The sequence below is a fragment of the Schistocerca piceifrons genome, chromosome 4 (assembly GCF_021461385.2).
Source record: "Schistocerca piceifrons isolate TAMUIC-IGC-003096 chromosome 4, iqSchPice1.1, whole genome shotgun sequence".
In the NCBI taxonomy this organism is placed as follows: Eukaryota; Metazoa; Arthropoda; class Insecta; order Orthoptera; family Acrididae; genus Schistocerca; species Schistocerca piceifrons.
The window spans coordinates 130492421-130509050 of NC_060141.1; positions in this window are offsets into that span (position 1 = coordinate 130492421).

Sequence of the window (16630 nt, forward strand, 5' to 3'; positions counted from 1 at the left end):
ACCCCTTACTGGGTGACCGGATGGCGAATTCGAGTCCAGTGCTGTAGCCAGAGCGTCACGTAAGCACGAGCTGCACTGATAACAGTCTGCAGCACCCGGGAGTGGAGATTGGCTGAAGAGCGTCAGCCCCCACAGACAGGGAAGTCGTGCAGTGAGAAGGCAGTACAGGGTGACGCGAAAGCAGGCCGCGGGCTGTGGTCGCGTCCCGCGCGATGCTCGCCAGTCTACAGACGGCAGCTGGCGGGGCCGCGCGCGATCCGTGCTTTCGCCACGCCCAGGGCCCTGCTCTCCTGACCCGACCCTTCCCACGGGGAAAGTGAAACCGCCCGCCTCCGATTTATTGCCTACTACTGGCCCGTTCGCCGTCGTTGCGTATCCAAGTTCCCCTCGGTCATTGCGGGTGTGATAGAACCATCTCCGTCTTTCTGTTCCACACGGTTGACGCTGTACGAACTAGGGCAGACCGTGCACGGAAGGAAGTCGGTGAGCTGAACGAATCGTCATCTGTCCTGAAAGTTGTACACGTGTGTCCGACGCTGCTCGTCTGTTGCGGTCCCACAACGTGATATCTTTTTAAGAGTACAGGTGTTGGGGAAAAATATGGAAACACCGATAGAAATGCAAGCTTGATCATAAATGGATGAAACCTCGTAGTCAAGGAAGACAGGATTCGGTTACGATTGTGGATGGGCCGTAATCAATTACTATTGGTCCCCTTTTGCAATTACACACATTTATTTTAAAACAGTAATTCCAGACTCAGTAGTAAATCAATATATCACACGTGATTAATGAAGGAATAAATAAATGTGTAATTAATAGTACTTTCAGTGTACAATTTACCAAATTGGCATAAAATACAGACACAGCAAATAATGTCTTAAAAAGAAGCCAATGTGATCCCAATTAAAATTTTAAGGTAAGTGACCACAGTCACGGCTGAAGGCCTTTAACGCCAAGAACGGCAATTATAAAAAAATTTAACAAACATACTGTAAAACAGCAATGCAATATCAAAGGTTAATTTAAAAAGGAAGGCAACTAATCACCAAACGGGTGAGACAAAATGATGATAAACTTGGTAGCACAACCATTTAAACCTGCTGTAAGCGCCAAGAATGCCAATTATATAAAAAATTTTGAAACATACAATAAAACAGCAAATACAGTAATAAAGCACAACGGCCAGACACAGATGGTGCACCAGGAATCGACCTCTCTGTAGGTCCGCCAAAAATACTTACGCGGGCGATGAGACAGGCAGCCAAGAGTTGCATTCACTTCACAAGATGGTAACTCAGACTAGTGACACACTAACGAATGACTAATGACAATCTTTCTGAGGCTACCTGACATCCAATAAACCAAATGCAAAGACGTAAAAATACGCCAAAGCCGGAACTGGCGGTCTGGACTCCCCCCGCAGAACACTGAACTTAGAGTGCCCGGAACAAGAAAGGAATCACTGCCACCAGAGACACAGCCAACCTACAATGAAGAAAGCTGTCGAAACTACACCCCTCACCGGACAGCAGGGGCAAGGCGAGGAAACGTACACTGCCGTTACATACACTAACCCCCAGGGCAGGTAACTGGGGTGTTAGCGGCCACGAGGCAGGAAAAATACGGCTGGTTGAACTTAACAAATAGTAACAAACTGAACTCAATAAATAGTAACTAGAAGTCCAGGAAAGCTAATCAGGTCCGCCTTCCCCAAGCACTCCACTCGCTGCTCTTCACCTCGGCAACACTACGAGTGGCAACACGAACCCATGGCACTGGAGAATCGCAAGATCTCGCAATGGTGGAGATTTCTCTACTTGAATCCAAATTCACTTAAGTTAAAGCCTATAGGATCTGGTTTACGACGAGATCATGACCACAGGCCTTCGATCCGGCAGTCCATGCAGGCGCCAGCAGTCCCAGCGTGTTCCTCGCACTGCGCGGACCTTGCTCCTCCTGAGTCCCCAACTGCACACTGACACGACCCTGTAGAGCAACGACGTTGCCCCAAAGATAGGGCTACAGTTAGTACACATCGATAAAATCCGCTGCTGCCACTAGCTGACAGGCAACGCTTGCGAAACCAAGTGGCGCCAGTCAACAAGAGAAGAATACAAACTACTGCAACCATGTCAGCTAAATGATACGGTCTGGCCTCCAACAGAGGACGGAAGCCTACAAACAGCAGCAAAGCGAGCCACAGCACGGCTCAATGCAGATGCTAGCTAAACCTGCAGGTTGCTCTCCCGTATTTGACCACGAACGGGGCGAGTATAATATCCTCAACACGTTGCAAGTGTCACTCGTGGTCAGAACAGCGATCTGTGTAGTTGTGATTGCGTTTAAGTGATTCTGTAACCAAAGCAGCCGAAGCGTTCGTGTATCAAGAAGCACCGGACTGAAGATTTATACCGCACGCAGAGAAAGCTAAGTCACAACGCTGGCGAAAGTGTGTGTTCAGTGACCGTGACAGACGGTCATTGTGACGAAAAATAAGAGGACGGCAGCTGTAAAAGTCACGGCAAAACTGAACGTGGCACTCGGGCACAGCGTCTGCACTAAAACAAAAAGGAAGGGAGCTCCATAAGCTGGGAACTGCAGGACGAACTGTAAGTTCAGATCCACCCATCAGTGACGCGTGTGCCTGCAACGGGAATACGTGGCGCCGAAGCCATAAAACAAGACTATGGAGCAATGGAAAAATGTCATTCGATGGGATGAGTCTTGTTTCGCACTGTTCCCAACTTCTGTTAGAGTTTAGGTCTGGTCTACGCCGTCTCAAGCTCACGATGCAGACTGCATGCTACCAAGAGTGAAACATGGAGTCGCTTCGATTATGATTTGGGCAGCCATAGCGTGGTATTTAATGGGCCCCATGAATTCTTCTGAAGGTCGCCTTATTGACCATTTTGGCTGATCAGGGCTATCCGCTGATACAGTATTTGTTCCCCAGCGGTGATGTGTTCCAAGACTGCAGGGCCTTCTTCACGCAGCTCGCATCGTCCAAATTGGTTTTGTGAGCACGAGGATGAAGAGATTGGATTGTCGCATTTCCCCTGTCCACCACAATTATTCAGCCTTTGCGGTCTACTTTGGAGAGGAGGATGCATAATCGCTACCCAATTCCATCATTGTTAACTGAACTTACCATTATTTTGCAGGAATGATAGTACAAGATTCCCTTGAAAAACCACACTGAAACTGTATCTACCCATGACAACTGGAAGCTGTTTTGGCTGTCAATGGTTTTTCTACACCTTTTTAGGCATATTTAGTGCGTTGCATTTTTGTTGTTTTCGTATTTTGTCCACCGCCTGTAATTTAACAATAAGGCAGCATCTGTGATACAGTGGCTAGAGTTGCCGGCAACCAAGACAAAGTTCTGGGCTCCATTTCCGATAAGTGACTTTTGTTTGGTAGGAAGGGATGGAGCAAGGTCTACTTCTTGATGCGAAATGAGAAGCTATTAATAAATAAACAGTGAACTTCTTATGCAAGCCGCGGAAGTAGCGTGAAATCAAAAGTATCGCACTGAGCTTGGAATCACTTTACCTCTTTCAATTAATTCAGCAGCATCGGCGAAAACACTGATTACCCTGACAGTCTGCAGTAACTGTTTCCTGTTTACCTGTTTGTAAATCTTAAATAAAGAGTACATGTCAATTAATAGTCATATTTGCACTCCTTCCATTGTTATGATTGTTGTACATCCTTTCCGTTAAAGTACACTCCCATGATAAACTTTGGTTAACCGATGTCCAAATGCCGGCCGGTGTGGCCGAGCGGCTCTAGGCGCTTCAGTCTGGAACCGCTCGACCGCTACGGTTAGTTAGGTTTAAGTAGTTCTACGTTCTAGGGGACTGATGACCTCAGATGTTGAGTCCCATAGTACTCAGAGCCATTTGAACCATTTTTTTAATGTCTAAATTGATTGCTTCATTCAAGCGTGTGAGCTGTGTCGAGTCACATACTTCCAAGGCAACACGGTACGGCGTTAGCATCTTTGTTTCAAGCTGTTAGAGGAAGTAGAAGGAGGGGAAGGTAGAGGCGAAATGTATCGCCACGAACAGATATAAATGAGCAAGAAGGTTGGGCACCATAAGATTCCGTTCTAGGCCCGTTGCTCTGCTTGATATGTACCATTAAAGAATGCTTATTTGTGCAAGTGTAGACGTGTTATTGAGAAACACGCGTAATGAAACACTTAAGCAAACAGGGTAGCCGTTGAAACAAGCCCAAGGCTTACAGAGCACAAGAAGTCCCTTAAATGTCACAAAACAGTCACGGCGTTACTGATACAGAACCCTCGCCAACACGAAATTTCATTATCATAGGATTAATAATTAGCGAAACAGACTACCACAGGCAAAGACACCATTCCTCAGTAAACGAAGCGAACCATTTGCGAAGAAAGCAGCTCAAATTCACCTCCATCCATCGAGATTTGGATTTCCTTTTAATGCAAATGCTGGATTTTCTTCGGTAATCGACACAGCCAATTTCCTTATTCCTCTTTCCCTGATTCGAATGTTCAAATGTGTGTGAAATCTTAAGGGACTTAACTGCTAAGGTCATCAGTCCCTAAGCTTACACACTACGTAATCTAAATTATCCTAAGGACAAACACACACACCCATGCCCGAGGGAGGACTCGAACCTCCGCCGGGATCAGCCACACAGTCCATGACTGCAGCAGCGCGTGGCCCCTTTTAATTCGAGCTTGTGTTAATGAGCTTGTCGTCTGCAGTGCGTTAAGCCCAAATCTTCCCTCCTACCGAGAGGAACGGCAGTTACACGCCGAATGCTCGTGGTTTTCGTGAATACTGACAACTTAGATATTTTTAAGATAAGGTGGTAGAGCTCCAAACCAGATCGCTGACTTATAAAGAATGAAAAGCTAATTACTCGTAGTTTCCGTTTTGTAATAAAAGGAAATTATTTTGTTCTCTGTGAATCACGGAGAAGGACATGGCAGAAGGTAGAACCCACTGTAGCAGATTAGGTTGTTTCTTCCAGTTTCACTCGCGAAAGGAAAAGCTCCCTGCTTTGAGTCCCGCTCCGGCTCACAGCTTTAAACTTCTGGGAAATCACCATTATCTGACTGAAGATTTGAGTACCAATTTTCAGACAGTACATTATTATCTACATCATTTGCGAAGAATCTGTTAGTGTTAATGTGCTCTGGAAGATGATTAATATACAACACGAGCAGCAAGGGTATCAGCATAATTCTCTGGGCAAGCCTCGGAGGTACTTCTACATCTGTCGATGAGTCATCATCCAAAATAAATTGCTGCATCCTCTATTCCATACGACTGCACTTCGACAGTAAGCTTATTTGTATTGCTGAGTCAAATGTCATCCGGAAATCAAGAAATGCTGCATTGTCTGGCTGCCTTGATCCATTGCAATAACGATGTCATGTGAGAAACATGCGAATTCGATTTTGCATGACTCGTGTATTCGAAATCCATGCTGGTTAGAATGGAGGAACTCATTCTGTTCGATATATCTCATTGAGCTCAAAATATTTTCTAAAATACTAAATGGTTCAAATGGCTCTGAGCACTGTGGGACTCAACATCTGAGGTCATCAATCCCCTAGAACTTATAACTACTTAAACCTAACTAAGGACATCACACACATCCTTTCCTGAGGCAGGATTCGAACCTGCGACCGTAGCGGTCGCTTGGTTCTAGACTGAAGCACCTAGAACCGCTCTCTGAAATACTACAACAGGTCGAAGTCCAGGATGTTACTGACTAAGAAAATGCGACATCCACTCACCATTGACGTTATTAAATTTATTATATTATAGCTTACCAATTTTGGGAATTTCATACCCATCTACGAAAGATGCACATTCATGTCACCATATACAACAAGTAATAAATCTAATACAGTGACGCAAACAAGAATTACAACACCTAGGTTCTGCACGACATAAAAGTAAGTTGGTACGCGTGTCTCTGTATCTGAAGGATGATATCTGTTCAAATTTCGCGTAAGAATGGCGCTAGTAGCACCACTATGAGGTTGGAGATCAGGTTTGCTTTAAATACACACTGTAACGGTCGTGAGCGTTAGTTGCCTTTGAGATTGGACGTGGTGAACTGATGCTAGTCAAGAATTGCCCTTAAGGTGACAAAGATGCTGTGGTGTCACCGCCAGACACCACACTTGCTACGTGGAGGCCTTTAAATCGGCCGCGGTCCGGTAGTATACGTCGGACCCGCGTGTCGCCACTGTCAGTGATTGCAGACCGAGCGCCGCCACACGGCAGGTCTAGAGAGACTTCCTAGCACTCGCCCCAGTTGTACAGCCGACTTTGCTAGCGATGGTTCACTGACAAATTACGCTCTCAATTGCCGAGACGATAGTTAGCATAGCCTTCAGCTACGTCATTTGCTACAACCTAGCAAGGCGTCATTATCATTTGCTATTTATCTTGTGATGCATGTACTGTCAGACCGATGTTCACCAATTATGAATTAAAGTTAAGTATTCCAGTAGTTACTTACGTTCTTTGCTACTATAAATTCCCTTACCTGTTCTAGACCTCACGTCAGCCTGTGTGAGCTTAATCTCGTGCCTTTCGGCTACCCGTCACAGTGGATTGGCTGTCTTGCCAGTCCACAACAGATGCCATCATCAACACATCACTGAGTTAGAACGACGTCGTGTAATAGGGCTACAAGAAGCTGGGTGTTTCGTCCGTGATATTGCAGAAAGGCTTGGCACGAATGCAGCCACTGTGGATGACTGCTAGGAGCGGTGTTCACAAGAATGTTTGGTCGCAAGAAGACGAGGCTCTCGACGGAGACGTGGGGACGCCCACATACCACTGTTTTAACCTAACATGCCCTGCAAAGTATCAACATGTTGTCTCGACCTGCTCGATCAACACATCTTGAAATGTCAGTGGACCCCCAGGACAATGAAACAACTAAACGGGCATGGTCATTTATCACAAGTCATTTGTTACTTCACAAAAGTCTGATAAACGCATTGTACAGATACCAGAAACTTATCAGATACAAATAATTCAGGCAGTTACTGCACTATTTCATCAATTGAACTCTTAATTAATCAGTTAATTTAAGCGAATAAAATGCACCAATTTAGGAAGGACTGACAAGCAAGTAGTATAGTCAAATATAACCCAAACAAGCGCTTAGCGCTGGACAAACAGTGACAACAATGATGCTAAAGATTATAATTCCAACAGTTGGCTGACCGAAGTATGTGCTTGACATTAATTAATATAACTTGCAAGAAATGTAGTAACATAAAACTACAGAAGTCTGGTATCAACACAAATATCCAATATTTGATCAATCGGAGAGGCCACTTGGTCATAATTGTGGTGTCACCGCCAGACACCACACTTGCTAGGTGGTAGCCTTTAAATCGGCCGCGGTCCGTTAGTATACGTCGGACCCGCGTGTCGCCACTATCAGTGATTGCAGACCGAGCGCCACCACACGGCAGGTCTAGAGAGACGTCCTGGCACTCGCCCCAGTTGTACAGCCGACTTTGCTAGCGATGGTTCACTGACAAATTACGCTCTCATTTGCCGAGACGATAGTTAGCATAGCCTTCAGCTACGTCATTTGCTACGACCTAACAAAGCGCCATTACCAGTTACTATTGATGCTGTAAAACATGTACCGTCAAGAGCGATGTACACCATTTACGGATTAAAGTTAAGTATTCCAACAGCTACGTCCTTTTTTGCTAAAGTCTAACTTCCTTGTCCTGTTCCAGACCTCACGCCAGCCTGCGTGAGCTAAAACGCGTGCCTTTCGGCTTCCTCTCGTAGTGGGTTGGCTCTCTTGCCAATCCACAACAATAATCAAGATACTGGCGTGGAAAAATAATAAAGTACCATTTAACAAATTGAGCATTACACCAATATTAAAACTATTACGTTAGTACCAAACTTCAAGCAGGGAAAACATGACGGGGCAAGTACGGCAGGCCAGGCTCGAATAAGATGGTTCAGAATAACGGGCACTACTAGTCAAATTAGCGCCCGACTGCTACGAGATAGAAACTCTACCTTTGAGGGATGCCGTAGCAAACCAGGAGGCCGCAACGACTCAGAGGCTACGGTCCGACGGCGTATACACAGCCGATGAAGACAGGCTACGTCCGATGAACCGGTGGGTAACAGAATACCCCCGGGGCAGCGGCTCCAAACGCTACGAACAGCTCGGAAAGGCGAGAGCACATAAGCACATATAATTCATGCGTAATAATCATAGAACATATGAAAATACTCATACCAAGACGAAACACTCAGAGTGAGCATGGCTCCTTGCCCTAACAAACCTTTCGCATTACAACAAGAATATCACAATACGTATTACTAAACCATTAACCTGTTAATATTACAACAAAATGCAGCAAGAAGTTAATGTAATAATCAAGGAATCAAGGGTATTCAACACATTAACTTAAGCGACTTTCAAGGTACAACTGCAATAGTAATTAAATTTAAAACAAATATTAATTTTCGTGGAAAGGGGTAAAATCTCACCATAGTTATGGAACTTAATTAACCAAAAGAGCCAAGATTTGCCGGGCCGCTAGTGTTTGCTTACCAGCACCGTAGGCAATTTTATAGTCGCTGCATCAGGCAGGTAAGGAACAACTTCCAACACAAATAAGACTTGATCTTGAACTCATCATTCACAAATACAAGTGGCGGCCTAGATCATATGACAATTTTTGGCCGGAATGACAAGATAAGTGGACACTGAACGAGTTGCAATTAAAAGAAATTTTAAAACACACAAATATGGCGCTCAGATAATTTCAAACAGAGGCACCCGAAGGTAAACTTAACACTTGATACAGAATGAGGGAGAACCACAGGCAATCCAGCGTAGCGGGAGCAACTTCAACACAGGAGCAAATGTCTCAATCAAGTAAATGGTTCAAATGGCTCTAAGCACTATGGGACTTAGATCTGAGGTCATCAGTCCCCTAGACTTAGAACTACTTAAACCTAACTAACCTAAGGGCATCACATACATCCATGACTGATGCAGGATTCGAACCTGTGACCGTAGCAGCAGCGTGGGTCCGGACTGAAGCGCCTAGAACCGGTCGGCCTCAGCGGCCGGTATGTATCAAGTAACGAATACCTTAGCCGCAAAGGACAGATCAGACGGCACTAGAAAATTAGCAGCACTCGGGCACCCATATCAGCAACTATGCCTCCTTAATCCAGGGTAAACCGGTTGCGTCGACAAGTATTGCCGCCCAACACAACTGTACCGACAACCGGGCGCTTAGGGAATCGTGCGCCCTTAAGTTCCGTGAACAGCTCAGGGTAAGTCCCATGTGCCTCATCTCTCTCTCTCTCTCCCCCCCCCCCCCCCTTACTGCGACCGACTGACTGCCCAGCAAGCCCCTCCAAAGAACCGCAACCAAAGACTCTACTACGAAAGGGTAACGTTCTACGAGTCGGGGCGTGGAATGTCAGAAGCTTGAACGTGGTAGGGAAACTAGAAAATCTGTAAAGGGAAATGCAAAGGCTCAATCTAGATATAGTAGGGGTCAGTGAGGTGAAGTGAAAGGAAGACAACGATTTCTGGTCAGATGAGTATCGGGTAGTATCAACAGCAGCAGAAAATGGTATAACAGGTGTACGATTCGTTATGAATAGGAAGGTAGGGCAGAGGGTGTGTTACTGTGAACAGTTCAGTGACCGGGTTGTTCTAATCAGAATCGACAGCAGACCAACACCGACAACGATAGTTCAGGTATACATACCGACGTCGCAAGCGGAAGATGAACAGATAGAGAAAGTGTATGAGGATATTGAAAGGGTAATGCAGTATGTAAAGGGGGACGAAAATCTAATAGTCATGGGCGACTGGAATGTAGTTTTAGGGGAAGGAGTAGAAGAAAAGGTTACAGGAGAATATGGGCTTGGGACAAGGAATGAAAGAGGAGAAAGACTAATTGAGTTCTGGAACAAGTTTCAGCTAGTAATAGCGAATACCGTGTTCAAAAATCACAAGAGGAGGAGGTATACTTGGAAAAGGCCGGGAAATACGGGAAGATTTCAATTAGATTACATCATGGCCAGACAGAGATTCCGAAATCAGATACAGGATTGTAAGGCGTACCCAGGAGCAGATATAGACTCCGATCACAATATAGTAGTGATGAAGAGTAGGCTGAAGTTCAAGACATTAGTCAGGAAGAATCAATACGCAAAGTAGTGGGATACGGAAGTACTAAGGAGTGACGAGACACGTTTGAAGTTCTCTAACGCTATAGATACAGCAATAAGGAATAGCGCAGTAGGCAGTACAGTTGCAGAGGAATGGACATCTCTAAAAAGGGCCATCACAGAAGTTGGGAAGGAAAACATAGGTACAAAGAAGGTAGCTGCGAAGAAACCATGGGTAACAGAAGAAATACTTCAGTTGATTGATGAAAGGAGGAAGTACAAACACGTTCCGGGAAAATCAGGAATACAGAAATACAAGTCGCAGAGGAATAAAATAAATAGGAAGTGCAGGGAAGCTAAGACGAAATGGCTGCAGGAAATACGTGAGGACATCGAAAAAGATATGATTGTCGGAAGGACAGACTCAGCATACAGGAAAGTCAAAACAACCTTTGGTGACATTAAAAGCAACGGTGGTAACATTAAGAGTGCAACGGGAATTCCACTGTTAAGTGCAGAGGAGAGAGCAGATAGGTGGAAAGAATACATTGAAAGCCTCTGTGAGGGTGAAGATTTGTCTGATGTGATAGAAGAAGAAACAGGAGTCGATTTAGAAGAGATAGGGGATCCAGTATTAGAATCGGAATTTAAAAGAGCTTTGGAGGACTTACGGTCAAATAAGGCAGAAGGGATAGATAACATTCCATCAGAATTTCTAAAATCATTGGCGGAAGTGGCAACAAAACGACTATTCACGTTGGTGTGTAGAATATATGAGTCTGGTGATATACCATCTGACTTTCGGAAAAGCATCATCCACACAATTCCGATGACGGCAAGAGCTGACAAAAGCGAGAATAATCGCACAATCAGCTTAACAGCTCATGCATCGAAGTTGCTTACAAGAATAATATACAGAAGAATGGAAAAGAAAATTGAGAATGCGCTAGGTGACGATCAGTTTGGCTTTAGGAAAAGTAAAGGGACGAGAGAGGCAATTCTGACGTTGCGGCTAATAATGCAAGCAATGCTGAAGAAAAATCATGACACTTTCGTAGGATTTGTCGACCTGGAAAAAGCGTTCGACAATATAAAATGGTGCAAGCTGTTCGAGATTCTGAAAAAAGTAGGGGTAAGCTATAGGGAGCGACGGGTCATATACAATATGTACAACAACCAAGAGGGAATAATAAGGGTGGACGATCAAGAACGAAGTGCTCGTATTAAGAAGGGTGTAAGACAAGTCTGTAGCCTTTCGCCCCTACTCTTCAATCTCTACATCGACGAAGCAATGCTGGAAATAAAAGAAAGGTTCAGGAGTGGAATTAAAATACAAGGTGAAAGGATATCAATGATACGATTCGCTGATGACATTGCTATCCTGAGTGAAAGTGAAGAAGAATTAAATGATATGCTGAACGAAATGAACAGTCTAATGAGTACACAGTATGGTCTGAGAGTAAATCGGAGAAAGACGAAGGTAATGAGAAGTAGTAGAAATGAGAACAGCGAAAAACTTATCAGGATTGATGGTCACGAAGTCAATGAAGTTAAGGAATTCTGCTACCTAGGCAGTAAAATAACCAATGACGGACGGAGCAAGGAGGACATCAAAAGCAGACTCGCTATGGCAAAAAAAGGCATTTCTGGCCAAGAGAAGTCTACTAATATCAAATACCGGCCTTAATTTGAGGAAGAAATTTCTGAGGATGTACGCCTGGAGTACAGCATTGTAAGGTAGTGAAACATGGACTGTGGGAAAACCGGAACAGAAGAGAATCGAAGCATTTGAGATGTGGTGCTATAGACGAATGTTGAAGATTACGTGGACTGATAAGGTAAGGAATGAAGAGGTTCTACGCAGAATCGGAGAGGAAAGGAATATGTGGGAAACACTGATAAGGAGACGGGACAGGATGATAGGACATCTGCTAAGACATGAGGGAATGACTTCCATGGTACTAGAGGGAGCTGTAGATGGCAAAAACTGTAGAGGAAGACAGAGATTGGAATACGTCAAGCAAATAATTGAGGACGTAAGTTGCAAGTGCTACTCTGAGATGAAGAGGTTAGCACAGGAAAGGAATTCGTGGCGGGCCGCATCAAACCAGTCAGTAGACTGATGACAAAAAAAAAAAATATATATAGACGACCGAGGCGTCACCCGACGACTAGGCAGAGACGCATCCCGTCAGTAGGCAAAGATATAAAATACAGTACGAGGCGACACGGCCTGACGTCAGTCTCCAGTCGAGCACATGTGGGACATCATCGGACGACAACTCCAGAGTTATCCAAAATCAGCATTAACCATTCCTGTACTGACAGACCAAATGCAGCAGCCATGGAACAGCATACCACAAACTAACATCCGGAATCTGTACTAGCCAATGCACGCACGTTTGAATGCTTGCGAACGACATTCTGGCGGCAACACCGGTTAGTAATGAGCAAGTAGTTCACATTTGCAGTGTCTTATCTCGCGCTTTCATGAACCTGTGATCTTTCAATGTTAATCACTTAAAGATGTTACCTAAACAAATGTTTTCTCGAAATGTCATTATTCTACATTATTTCTTGGTGCTGCGATTTTCTATCCGCCAGTGTATATGCACACACACGCGCATTTTAGATTTCCTTTTCATAAGTGTGGCTACCGCAACAAGAACAAAATACATCGTAAACACAGCTGCACGACTTTAACAAGTATGGCTGGAATCGCGATAGGTAAGCATTACTCTGCTCACTGGTCGGTAGCCACAAATACGAAACGGAAGAAGAAAGCCAAGTGTCGAGAGTAAATACTGACACTATTTGTTTTATGTTCCATTGATAGATGTAAGAACGTCTGAAACCGGTTAAATATAATAAAGTTAAATTAATAACAGAAATAGAGACTGGTTGCTGCAGTTCCTTCGTCAGTACGTCGCTCCAAAGTCCCGATGTTCTGAAATTCATTACATCGAAACTCATGTCATATATTATCTATTTATCGCCGTGATCAGCAAGAGTTAACTTTTGGTGCACTGAACGGTCAAAATACCTACCCTGTCACCACTCTGCGTATATGATTATCGGTCGTTCGAAAATTGTACTGCGTTCTATCATCGGATAGAGATCAGCTCACATGCAAGTGCGAAAATGAAATTTAATGACTTCGAGAGACGGAGAAGGGGAGGGTAAAGAAAGAAACAATGATCTGCTTAGGGAACTTTCTTGGAATTCACCTAAAAAGATTTAGGGAAACATCGAAAAAGCGAAACCAGGATAGCACGTCAGACAAGTGGCCCTTGCTCGGAAAAACGAGTCCAGTGTTTTAACTGCTCCGACACTTCGCTCCGTTTATTTCATATTTATGAATATTTTGGAGACATTCTGACTATGGAAGACCAATAACTGTCGAAAGTTTGTTAGCGCCGTAAAGCATCATTGGCAATATTCAGGGGAAAACCTGACCTGCACGAAATTTATCGACATGACCGGGGCTGGCTTGAATTATTCCCAAGGTCTCCCCTATACAAGCACCGCACGCCCTTTGAAATATCGCCATTATACGTGGCCACCGCAGATTATAAAAGAACGCCTTATTTACGACCCTGCACTTACCACTTACCTTGCAAGTCGGAACTGGAGCTGTAAATTTCTGCGGCCAATTTACGGAGTGGCGCGGAAATAAACAGCCGTTATCACAGCGGGAACCCATGTCAGGGACCGCTATTACTCTTTCCGCCGCAGAGCAGCGACCACGTTCTGGTGCGTCCCGGCAGTTTCGGTGTTCTCTTGCCGCTACACAGTTCATAGGATGTATACAGCGCTATTTCAGAAACCCCCACTGGTTACTTCAGCAAAAGGCCATTTCAATCTCTCCGCCCCTCATCCTCCCTCCGTCTCTCTATATATATTAAGGTCCCCTAGCGAAATGTATGTTGGGGGACCAGTAGAGCCATTGTGCAGGTTGTCGCCAATGCTGGTTCTGTAAACTATAAGGGTAACGTTTCATGAAAAAATGTCTTCCTCCTTCGAGGGATTCCCGTTTCAAATTCATACCAGACATGTTTCGCCTATTCATGTTATGCATCTTCAATATCATTCATTTTTGTGACCTGTTAATCCAACCATTTGCTGTTCAGTATGTGCTAAACGCGCATGATACAGGTTTCGTCCAGCAAATACGGGGTGTTCAAAAAGTCTCCCCGCAGTGCCGTATGATTGTTCGCCTGCCTGGGTTACTTCCCTTCAAGTGGACTCTCCCAACATTCCACTGGTTCGTTTATCTCAACCAGCGTCAGTAGTATCGTTGGTGTGTATCGTCACGTGTTGACGGGAACGCTTAAGTTTAGTTTCTTTGTTTGTTTCGTTTTTGTCACTGTTAAAATGCTAACCATTGAAGAACGCGTGTTTTTACTGGAACAAGTGTTCAAACCTGGCGGTAAACAACAGTTTCAGTTCGTCAAACATTTAATTCAGTTTTCCCGGGACAAAACATCCACATCGCGATACTGAGCGAGATTTGACTGACAAATTTCGAAGTACGGGTTCAGTGACAGATGCACCGACAAGTGGTCGTCCTAGCGTCTGAGGATAAACTACTAGATATTTCCAATAAAATGTCCATGAGTCAACAAGTCAGTAAAAAAAATTCGCCCAGGAAATTGATGTTAGTATCGGAACGGCCCACACAGCTGTAAGGAAAAAGAACTTTTCCTATTCAAATTGACACTCGTGCAAGAACTGAAAAATACTGATCATGGCAAGAGACTGCATTATTGTCAATGGTTCACAAATTTCGTTCAACAAAATGGAAGGGATATTCTTAATGAAACGTTTTTCACTCATGAGGCGTGGTTTCATTTATCCGGGTACATGAACTCGCAAAATTCTCGTATGTGGAGTACTGCAAATGCATTGTGTATTCACGGGCAACCACTTCATTCTGTGAAAATAGGAATTTGGATTGCAGTTTCTAGACGTCGGATTGTGGGTCTCATTTTTCAACGAAACAAACGCACAACGATACTGCATTGATATTCTGTACCCATTCATAGGAGAACTTGTGTTAAGTGAAATACTGAACGGTTGTTTTCAACGAGTGGTGCAACCGCACATACAGCTTGCGTTTGAATGTCACTGATGTTTTTGCTGAACGCATAATCTCACAGGGACTTTGGCCTCCACGATCGTCTAACCTAACACCACTTGACATTTTCTTCTGGGGTGCAGCGAAAGCAACTGTCTATAAAAACTGTGCAAACTCCAACGATGAATTGAAAACTGCAATATCCACCTTCACTGTGTCTGTTACAGAAGAAATGCTTGGAAACATGATTAGACGAACTGAATTGTATATTCAACAACAAGGGGGACACTTTCAACATTTAATGTGAAAATTTGTAAGTAAAAATGAATATTCAATAAGTTAATAACTTGTATTTCATCGAGTGTCATTTCGGTATATTCACTGCGGCATACGGCACGCGCGGCTAACAATCATACGGCACTGCGGAGGGACTTGTTGAACACCCCATATAACGGTAGCGTTTCATGAAAAAAAGTCTTCCTCCCTCCAGGAATTCCCGTTTGAAACTGAATTGCTTTCATCATAAAGATAAGAAAACTTCCGTCTTTTGCAGATGAAATTTTTTCTCGAGTACCAGACATGTTTTGCCTTTTCATGTTATGCATCTTCAATATTATTCATTTTTGTGACCTGTTCATCCAACCATTTGCTGTTGAACATGTGCTAAATGCGCATGGTATAAGTTTCGTCCAGCTAATACTTCTCTGCGCATAACCTACACATGTGCAGTTCTCTGCAGTATAAGTTATGTGCAGAGAAGTTTTACTGGAAGAAATCTATACCACCTGCATTTAGCACATATAGAACAGCATACGGCTGGGTGAACAGTAACACAGATAAATACTACTGAAGATTTCTCACAGGAATAGACAAACCAGTCTGAAACTCAAGAATAAATTTCAGTTGCAAAAGATGAAAGTTTTCTTATTTTTACGATGAAACATAATTGAAATTATAGTTAACAACTGTGGAAAATGGCTGCAAAAGTTAATATTCCCATTTGAGATCATAGAGCATTTTCGTAACACTCTAATGTTGATTGAACCTATCGCTAAAAAATCTAGCAACACGCCTCCGAACTGCTTCGGTATCTTTTTTTAATCCATGCTGGCGGGGATCTCAAACACTCGGTCAGTACTCCAGACGGCGTCGCACAAACGTTGTGTACGTGGTCTCCTTTATTACCGAGCTGCACCTTCCCGGAATTCGCGCAATGAACCAAAATCCTTCTCTGACACTGTGTTCCTTCATGTTAAGTCGCTTTGCAACGTTACTGCTACAAACTGAATCGAAGTGATTGTGTCAATCTGTACCTCACTAATACTATATTCGAATATTACGGGGTTGTTTTCCCTTATCA